The sequence below is a fragment of the Megalobrama amblycephala genome, linkage group LG15 (assembly GCF_018812025.1).
Source record: "Megalobrama amblycephala isolate DHTTF-2021 linkage group LG15, ASM1881202v1, whole genome shotgun sequence".
Classification (NCBI taxonomy): Eukaryota; Metazoa; Chordata; class Actinopteri; order Cypriniformes; family Xenocyprididae; genus Megalobrama; species Megalobrama amblycephala.
Window position 1 is genome coordinate 33476137 of NC_063058.1, and position 11154 is coordinate 33487290.

Sequence of the window (11154 nt, forward strand, 5' to 3'; positions counted from 1 at the left end):
TAGCATTATGGCTTTTTTCGATGAATCCACAAAAGCGCCAAGAATTCAGGCCCGTCTGGAGCTTGTGAATGTTGTCGCATGTGTCTGTCTGTACCTCCATTTTATGTTAATGAAGCAGTAATGCGTCCATTCTGTTGCAATAACTCACACATGTCAGATCTGTCCTCTCCACACCCATCCCGTCTCTCTAACCATCATCCTCCTGAAGCCCCTTCACATACCTGCGATCTGCCCCGGCTTGACAGCCCTACATGAGGCGTGTGAATGTGTGTGTGTTTTCCTCACAGTTTCTGGATGTTTATTTGGTGTGTCGCTCCTTTCTGCACCTCTGAGCGGAGCTGGAATTTACAAAGATGATTATCAGTCTCTTTTCCACTGGGACACGCTGCGTGTTGTGGATGGTTGCCAGGATGTTACTATGTGGTGGCTAAGGAGGTCTGGAAGGTTGCTAGGTGGTTTCTTACTGGTCGGTGTGAAAAGTGTCATTGGGTCCCTCCTTCAATGAACGTCTGTGGGAATTGATACGGAGTGGATTTATTAGCGGTGCTGATGAGACCAGAGACACTAGATGTCAGTGTTGGGTTTGACTCTCACCTCCAGCTCTTCAGCTCATTTACACCTTCTTCTGTTCACACAAATTCAAAATGATAGATGATATTAAGTGGTAGTGGCTAAGTCAAGCATACTTATCTGATCATACTTAGTGTTAGAGATGTGATTAAACCTCAAAAAAAAAGTGTGTGGTTTAACAGGCTTTAAAAACAAACAAAGAAAAAAAACCCAGAGAACATCTTAGAAAGCTTAGAGAAACACCCTGGAAACCATGTGGAACACCGTAGCAACACCCTAGCAACCACCCAGCAATCTACTAAAACAGAACACCTTAGAAAGTGCAGAACAACACCATGGAAACCACATATAACACCCTAGCAACGACATAGAAATATGCTAAAAACACTTAAAACACCCTAGGAGCCGCAGAACACCCTGGCAACCACACAGAACACCATAGCAACACCCTAGCAACCAGACAGCAATGTACTAAAATAGAACACATTAGAAAGTGCAGAACACCATGGAAACCACCTATAACACCCTAGAAACAACATAGAAATATAAAAACACTTAGAACACCCTAGGAGCTGCAAAACACCCTGGCAACCACATAGAACACCATAGCAACACCCTAGCAACCACACAGCAATGTACTAAAATAGAACACATTAGAAAGTGCAGAACACCATGGAAACCACCTATAACACCCTAGAAACAACATAGAAATATGCTAAAAACACTTAAAACACCCTAGGAGCTGCAAAACACCCTGGCAACCACATAGAACACCATAGCAACACCCTAGCAACCACACAGCAATGTACTAAAATAGAACACATTAGAAAGTGCAGAACACCATGGAAACCACCTATAACACCCTAGAAACAACATAGAAATATAAAAACACTTAGAACACCCTAGGAGCCGCAAAACACCCTGGCAACCACATAGAACACCATAGCAACACCCTATAAACCACACAGCAATGTATAAAAAAGCACATAAAACACCGTATGAAATGCAGAACACCACCATGGAAACCTATAACACCCTAGCAACCACATAGAAATATGCTAAAAATACTTAAAACACGCTAGGAGCCACAGAACACCCTGGCAACCACACAATAGCAACACCCTAGATGCACATAAAATGCCTTAGGATGTGCAGAACAACACCATGGAAATCACCTATAACACCCAAGCAACCACATAGCAACACCCTGGCAACCACATAGTAATATGCTAAAACCCTTAAAACACCCTAGGAACTGCATAACACCCTAGAAACCACACAGCAATGTACTAAAACAGTGCAGAACCACACCATGGAAACAATGGACACAACAGGACACAAATGTGTATAATGACATGGGTATGACATAGGTATTACAAGGAGAGGGTGACTTATGAGGACATTACCCCATGTCCCCACTTTTCAAAAGGCTTATAAATCATGTAGAATGAGTTTTTTTGAGAAAGTAAAAGTGTGCACAGTTTCCTGTGATGGGTAGGTTTAGGGGTAGGGTTGGTGTAGGGTGATAGAAAATATGGTTTGTACAGTATAAAAACCATTACGCCTATGGAATGTCCCCACAATTCACAAAAACAAACCTGTGTGAGTGTGTGTGTGTGTGCGTGTGCGTGTGTGTGTGCGTGTGCGTGTGTGTGTGTGTCTGAGAGATTGATCACATTGTGGGAGATTCCTACAGAATGCCTGGAATCTAATCTCAAACAGGACTGGAGAATATTATTGGCTTGACCTTCTACTGTCTTTCTCTCACATCAACACACTCATGACTAGGATGGTATCTAGGTGCCATGGTAGTATTGTGGTATTACAACCTTAAAATGCAAATACAGTGTATTTGTGATCATTTAGCTGGTATAGTACTGCAAGACATGAAATTAATCAAATCTTATTCACGGTCACATATACTCAAATACACCTCACATACTGCTGCAAGCCTCATGACAGTGGTAATAAATTTGGTTCTTGCCAAAGAATCACATGACCAAACTGTAAATATTCAGAAGTGAGAATAAAAAATGTACTATAACCAAAGAACACCTTAGAAAGTGCAAAACAACACCCTGAAAATCACTTAGAACACCCTAGCAACACCTTAGAAATGACACAGCAATGAGCTACATCAATAAAAACACTTCAAGAACTGCAGAAACACCTGACAACCACCCAGGACACCATAGCAACACCCTACCAACCACATAGCAATATATTAAAAACACTTAGAAGTGGAAACCACTTAGAACACCCTAGCAACTCCTTAGAAACCACATAGCAATGTGCTAAATCAATCAAAACACTTTAGGAACTGCAAAAACCCCTGACAACCATCTAGGACACCACAGCAACACCTTAGCAACCACATAGTAATAGGTTAAAAACACTTAGAAGTGGAAACCACTTAGAACACCCTGGCAACACCTTAGAAACCACATAGCAATGTGCTAAAAACACTCAAAACACCCTAGAAACTGCAGAAAACCTAGACGACCATATAGGATACCATAGCAACACCCTAGCAATCACATAGAAATAGATTAAAAACACTTAGAAGTGGAAACCACTTAGAACACCCTAGCAACACCTTAGAAACCACAAATCAATGTGCTAAATCAAGCACATCAAATCATCTTAAATCAAATCTATCTTAAATAATAATAATAATAATAATAATAATAAGTAACAATATACGATAATAATATTAAAATTAAAAATTATAATAATAACAACTGAGTGCTATGGCTGAGAGCTAAAGATTCAATAATGGTTTAAATATTGATCTGTCTATCAAGTTATCATATTTCTTAAAAAAAAATAAAGAAAAAAAAAAACAGCAAAAAGCTTGACAGAAAAAGAAAGTCAGATATGCCGATGGGAATTTTCATGATCCTTTATAGTATCATCACATCCACGTCTCTGTATGAGTATTTTTTCCTCTTCACATCATCCTATTTCCTCCTCGTGTCTCTAACCTCACCAAACCCTCATCCTCTAAAAATCCTCCCCCAACATCTCTCCGTTCCTCCCTTCCAAATCCCTATCGACCAAATTAACACATCAGTCAAAGCTGACGTGATTATCAGAATGGGTTATCACCTCCTGTCGGTCTGTATTTGGTGGTTTGGAGCTCTAGAGGGCAAAGGCTCATTCACAAGAAGGTAAAGTGCTATTCCTCTTAGATGGCCACATTAACACTGTCAGTCATTTCCAGCTCTTTAACAGATATCTGGCACAAACCAGATCCTGTGCAAAAAAATGCACATGAAATTTACAATTCATTTTTGCTTTTTAATGTGGTTTGAAGTTCAATACATGTCATCTGACCTACATCTAAGCATTCATACTTGTAATTTTTGCAGCACTAACATCACTAAAAAAAGTTTATAAAACGCCATTGCCAAACAGATACAGTAAAACTGCATGGTCAACTGGACAGTGCTCTAAGCATTTGCAAAATCATGCTTTTCCTTTACAAATATGCTTTTCAAAACCAATTCCACGACACCTGCCATCTCACACTGCTGGTTAACGTCTAACCTTGTGTTTTCAGCGGGTCCCCCTGACTCTATAAAGACGTTTCTGGGTGCAGTGGCAGCGACTCGTCACGCAGGAAATGGTGATTACGCTCTGGTTTGTGGAATAGCAATTATGTGAACAGTGGCCTGTAATCTGTGGGATTTCCATGATACAATGTGTGTGTGTGTTTGTGGGGGCACACAAGAGATGGAAACACTCTCGCTTTTCCTTCTGCTTGGGCAAAGCAGTGGTCCGTGACACATTAGAGAGCTTCATATTTCCTGCGGCAGGTTCCAAAACGGTCGAACAGTGGCAATGACAAATCATATTTGCATATAGACCCCAGTTAGTACACAGACACATGGCAGATCAACCAGAAACCATTTACAGTTTTCAAATACAAATTTTCTAGAACTGTGTACTGCAAACATGTCTAGAAGGCCATATGGTGATTCAGTGACTTTACCGTTAAGGTAGACTAAAACTATTAAAAATAATTTTATGTAACTGAAATAAAGCTGAAATAAAATAAAAAAATGAATATTTGAAAAAAAAAAAAAAAAAAACCCTTAAACGTAAAAAAAAGTTGCCCTGGCAACTTACTAAAACAAATACACGTTGAATCACTAAAATTCCGAACTAAATGATACTGTAGAACACCCTGGCAAAGAAATGTACTAAAACAAACAGAACAGAACAACACCTTGGCAACCACCTAGATCACCATAAAAACACCCTAGCAACAACACAGCAATGTACTAAAAAAACAAATAGAACACCTTAGGGAGTGCAGAACAACACCCTGGCGACCACCTAGAACACCACAGAAACATCCTAGCAACAACACGACAATGTACTAAAAACTTAGTGCATTGTCGTGTTGTTGCTAGTGCAGAACAACACCCTGGTAACTGCCTAGAACACCACAGAAACGCCCTAGCAACAACACTAAAATGTACCAAAAACACATAGAACATCTTAGGGAGTGCAGAACAACACCCTGGCAACCACCTATAACACCACCGAAACACCGTAGCAACAACACAGCAATGTACTAAAAACACATAGAACACCTTAGGGACTGCAGAATAACACCCTGGCAACTACCTAGAGCACCACAGAAACACCCTAGCAACAACACAACAATGTACTAAAAACACATAGAACACCAGAACAACACCCTGGTAACCACCTAGAACACAACAGAAACACCGTAGCAACAACACAACAATGTACTAAAAACACATAGAACACCAGAACAACACCCTGGTAACCACCTAGAACACAACAGAAACACCGTAGCAACAACACAGCAATGTACTAAAAATACATAGAACACTTCAGGGAGAGCAGAACAACACCCTGGCAACTACCTAGAACACCATAGAAACACCCTAGCAACAACATAATAATGTACAAAAATACATAGAACACTTCAGGGAGTGCAGAACAACACCCTGGTTACCACCTAGAACACCATAGAAACACCCTAGCAACAACACAACAATGTACTAAAAACACATAGAACACAACACCCTCGTAACCACCTAGAACACCATAGAAACACCCTAGCGACAGCACATATATGTACTAAAAAAAACAGAACCCGTTAGGGAGTGCAGAACAACACATTGGCAACCACCTAGATCACCACAGAAACACCCTAGCAACAACACAGCAATGTAATAAAAATACATAAAACACCTTAGGGAGTGCAGAACAACACCCCGGCAACTACCTAGATCACCATAGGAACACCCTAGCAAATACACCACAATGTACTAAAAACACAAAGAACACCCTAGGGAGTGCAGAACAACGCCCTGGCAACTACCTAGATCACCACAGAAACACCCTAGCAACTACACAACAATGTAGTAAAAATACATGGAACACCTTAGGGAGTGCAGAACAACACCCTGGAAACCACCTAGAACACCACAGAAACACCCTTGCAACAATACAACAATGTACTAAAAACACATAGAACACCTTGGGGAGTGCAGAACAACATATTGGAAACCACATAGCAACACCATAACAATGTGCTAAAAACTTAAAACACCTTCGGACCCACAGAACAGTACAACCACCACCTAAAACACTATAGCAACACCCTAGCAACCACATAGCAATATGTTAAAAACACTAAGAACACCACAGGAATGGGAGAACACCACCATAGAAAGCACATAGCAATACCTTGGCAACTGGATAGTAATATACTAAAAAACACATCAAACACATTAGGATGAGCAAAAAAAACACCCTGGAAACCATATAGAACACCCTAGCAACTGCATAGCAACACCCTAAAAACTAAATTAAATTTAATTGAAGCTAAACATAAAATGATAATAAAATTGCCAACAGCACATAACAAAAATACCAAATCATGTATAATCACACTGAATGAAAACGCACCTTTGAAAACGCTTTCCCACAGTTCTAAGAGAGATCTGATAGATGCCGTCTTTGACTAGAGTAAAGTTCATCTTGACTCTATGACCCTACCCAGACATCGTATTCATCTGAACAGGCCACATTGAGCTCGTTGCCGAGGTGAGCTGGACTCTCGGGTGACTCACTATCTGGCAGGGCTTCAAACTTGGCATAACAAACTGCCATTGTAACTTCCTGTCTTTAATCTGGGAGATCAATGCATGCGTCGTACTTAATCAAAACTCCCATAGCGCACACACACACGGTCGTCTTTTTGATCTCAGTCTCTTTTGAATGGGCTGTTTGATATGGGATAATATCTAACCTGAGCGAGGTGACTTGTGTAATTAAGGTGCGCACCTGTGCATGCCAGCGCCGCCCGGCCCGCACGACATACTGTCCTGTGCTGCCCGCTTCAGTTTCAAAGCCCTGAGATGAGCTCGTCCTTGATTACTAGAAGAAAATAGACAAAATATCACAATTATAAACCTTTTCTCACTCTAAGGACAAAATTAAATCATGTCAGGCATAACATTATGACCACCTTCCTAATATTGTGTTGGATCCCCAAAACAGCCCTGACCCGTCGAGGCATGGACTCCTCTAGACCCCTGAAGGTGTGCTGTGGTATCTGCACCAAGATGTTAGCAGCAGATCCTTTAAGTCCTGTAAGTTGCGAGGTGGATCCTCCATGGATCGGACTTGTTTGTTCAACACATCCCACAGATGCTCGATTGGATTGAGATCTGGGGAATTTGGAGGCCAAGTCAATACCTCAAACTCGTTGTTGTGCTCCTCAAACTATTTTGGCTTTGTGGCAGGAGCATTATCCTGCTGAAAGAGGCCACAGCCACCAGGGAATACCGTTTCCATGAAAGGGTGTACATGGTCTGCAACAATGCTTAGGTAGGTGGTACGTGTCAAAGTAACATCCACATGGATGGCAGGATCCAAGGTTTCCCAGCAGAACATTGCCCAAAGCATCACACTGCCTCCACCGGCTTGCCTTCTTCCCATAGCGCATCCTGGTGCCATGTGTTCCCCAGGTAAGAGACGCACATGCACCCGGCCATCCACGTGATTCATCAAACCAGGCCACCTTCTTCCATTGCTCCATGGTCCAGTTCTGATGCTCACTGTTGGCTCTTTCGGCGGTGGACAGGGATCAGCATGGGCGCCCTGACTGGTCTGCAGCTATGCAGCTCCATACGCAACAAACTGATGCACTGTGTATTCTGACACCTTTCTATCAGAACCAGCATTAACTTCTTGAGCAATTTGAGTTACAGTAGCTCGTCTGTTGGATTTTGGTCCAATAAGCTTTAGGTGTAGGTGGGCTTCCTGGTGCAACACTTAAAAAACTGACACCTGACAGCAAAAAGAAAAGTGAGTGACAAAATTAGTGTAAGGATTGAAACTCTGGGACAGTATTTTATCAAATCCTGAAGAGTAAAATAGAGTCCTCTGATTATTGAGTTCGACTGAACGCTGTCCATTTGGTTCAGAGCGCAGAAAACAGATTTCTGTCAAGAGTCTTGACGTCATGTGGGATGGCTGTTTGCACTGCTCAGGAGATACTGGGCTCTTGTGTTTGGTTTGCCGTGTGGAAACCTCGTTGTGTTTGAGGACGCTCCACACCACTGGTCCCGCCAGCTGGAGTCAAGCCTGTGGATTTACAGACCGGCTGTTGCTGTGATACGGCTGGACTGAACCGGGCCCATGTTTTCAAGACACATGCGGTGCAACTATATCTGAGACAGATTTAACAAACAAAGTCTGTTACTTTATAACAGATGATGCATTTTTATTAACCATGTTGAGTACTGCCTGATAACAAATGATTGGGTCACGTATTGCTAACATTTAGTTTAATTCTATTAAACAGGTGCCTTTTCTGAAATTTCTTTTGGATTTTCAACAATTTACCAGACAAACTATGCTTTTCCATCTTAAGGTAAATTAATAAAAAATATGTTGGGATGTTCTGAAGGTGTTCTGACAGGAACATTTCTTTTAAGTTTAATACTTGGGGTTAGTGATTTGAACAAAACATTAACAATTAGTATCAGCAAAAGTAACGGTGATGGTTGCATACTTCCCTACTATATAGTAGGCGAAAAATACAGTAGTACATCCGGATTACATTCATACTATATAGAACATACATTTTAGTGCATTATTTATTCAAAATAAGTACCTATTCAAGAGAGTATGTGATTTCGGACGCAACCCATCTTTTGAACATGGTTCCTCTGATGATGTCACTTCCTCTTCATTGTGATTTAAAGTGATAGCTCACAATAGTTTTGAGGTAAACAAAACAAAAAAGTATATATATATTTGATTAATCTAGTTTGAATGAGAAAAATACACATTTTAACATGCCAAATTTTTGTTATTATGTTCATTTACTACAATCATTTTTCATATATTTTTCATACATTTTTCATATATTTGATCTCGCAAAATAGCATTTATTCAGCTTTTTATTATAGTTTATTGATTATTTTTTGTGGCATTTTTGTACCAAAATTAAAGTCTCTTGTTTGGCTCACTAAAAACAACTTCAAATCAGTGCAAATTTGAACTCCAATCAATAGGAAAAGTGTGTGAAATGGGTTTATTATAGTTGACTGCAGTTGCAGATTTCACTGTAATATTGCACGTTATGATGTCTTTCACTATAGTTCAGATATGCAAGTGTTATGTCTGCTTTTACTGCATTCTTTCTAATTGTTTACAGCCTTTTAATAAGCATTGCCATTTGAGTTAGCATAGAGTTATGCACTAGGTTTATAGCGCACAGACCTTGTTTTTACCACTATATTCCCCTCTGTAATGTGCAACTTCTAACACAATTCATCTTTTTACCGAAAACAATCAGAGCTGTCAAGCACTGTGGAGCGAACGCTCCTCAAGAGCCAATGCACACCCTTCATTCGACCTGACGTTTACGCTCGGCTGCTCGCTATACTGCTACTGCTATTCACTTATCCATGTAGCAGTGCAGCTAATCACAGCATAATGACTAAACGAGAGCTGTGACTCAGCAGGAAATGGCCAATGTGTTTAACATCCCAGTGGCTTCATGACTCATGGCTTTACTTGGCAAACGCGCTCACGCAGCCCAACCGTGCGCTAACTGAACGCACCACAGGAGGTTTCCCACAGACGGCAGGTGAAATGCAATTTGAGGGGGAATTTCTTCACGTTTTCCAGTCTATCGGAAGAATGTTTCTTTTGGACGTTCCTTTTCTATGGGTTTTGTGCGTCAGACTTTTCAGAACGTTGAATATTTGATTTTAGCATAGCTGAATTCCAGCAATTCCAGCTTCGTTGACGATCCAGATGATTTTCTGCCTTTATTTACATGTGTTTAAATTTCTGTGGTGTTTTACCAGCTAACAAAGAACATTCTCAGAATGTTTTGGCAAGGTTCTCTCAAAGTTATGAGCAAACGTTCCAGTAACATTTATAGAACGTTTATTCAACGTTATCTGGTCTTTAATAATGTTCTCAAAATGTTTGCACAAAACATTATTTATACAACATTCATGGAATGTTTTTTTTTTTTCCTGAAACGTTTTAGTTGGACGTTCATCTGACATTTTTTAAATGTTACTGCTTGTTTTAGAATGTTTAGAGAACATTCAAAAGTAACATTTGCGCAAAAATAGAATGTTCCTTTAACATTCGCATAACCAAGAATAAAAGATTTTAAAACATTTAAAAAACTGGATTCTGAGAACATTTAGAATTAACGTTTTCAATAATGGGAACGCTAGCAAAACGTTTTTAGTTTTGTTCAAAGTGAGGGGAGGTCAAGCCGCAACGCATGCAACAAGATGCAAGACGTAACAATAAATCTTAATTGGTCGACAGTGTAAATATGGCTCATGCAACACATTAATTCAAATAAAGTGCAGTACGACACACCAGTGTATTGAGGCCTTCGGGAGCCAGGTTCCTGTGAACACTAGCTCCGTTTTAGACCTTTTGGAGATGTTCATCACCTGCCTGCGTTCATTACTTTACAACAAAGAAGGACTGGTGACGGATGGCAGTGTTTAAAAGGTTTTGGACAGATTGTGTACGCTTCATCGAGGGGTTAAATGTGTGCTAGGATATTCTGTCTAGAAAAATGGCTTCTTTTAGCTACAGTGAAGGAGTTGAACTAAGATACACCTGCATCATAGGTGAGCGACGGAGACGTTCGTCAGCATGAACTGACCATCCAATATGGTCTACAGCCTCATTCTGGTTGGGTTGCAAACAGCCTGGAAAAACAAGGTATAATACAAACAATAAAATTAAACTTACTATATAATCATGTAACTACAAAAAAATGGGTTGTTTTAACCCAGCGAATGGACTGGGCCTGTCCTAAAATGAACCCAAAATATGATGGAAATGAACAAATTAACATTTATTAATAAGTTTAATGAATATTAATTAAACAAACATTTAAATTGCTTATTAATAAATGTTCACCTTTTGATTGTTATTGTTGCCTCTAGTAATTATGTGTCTGATTTTTAATTTCCAACCCAGCGATTGGATTGTTTTAACCCAGCGGTTGTGTTGTTTTAACCCAGCGAATGGGTTGTTTTAACC

The 11154-nt window shown here is 40.1% G+C and overlaps 1 long non-coding RNA gene across 1 annotated transcript in view; it reads right to left on the reverse strand.

The window, feature by feature from the left end:
* The window catches only part of LOC125247901, a 7352-nt gene extending 214 nt beyond the window's left edge, over window positions 1–7138 (reverse strand). Inside the window, exons 1-3 of the long non-coding RNA XR_007180198.1 lie at window positions 7085–7138; window positions 6901–6993; window positions 1–509 (exon numbers count right to left, since the gene is read on the reverse strand). The exon at window positions 1–509 is cut by the window's left edge and continues 214 nt beyond it. This is a non-coding gene — a long non-coding RNA (uncharacterized LOC125247901). The remainder of the gene's footprint in view (window positions 510–6900; window positions 6994–7084) is intronic.
* Window positions 7139–11154: the final 4016 nt, after the last annotated feature.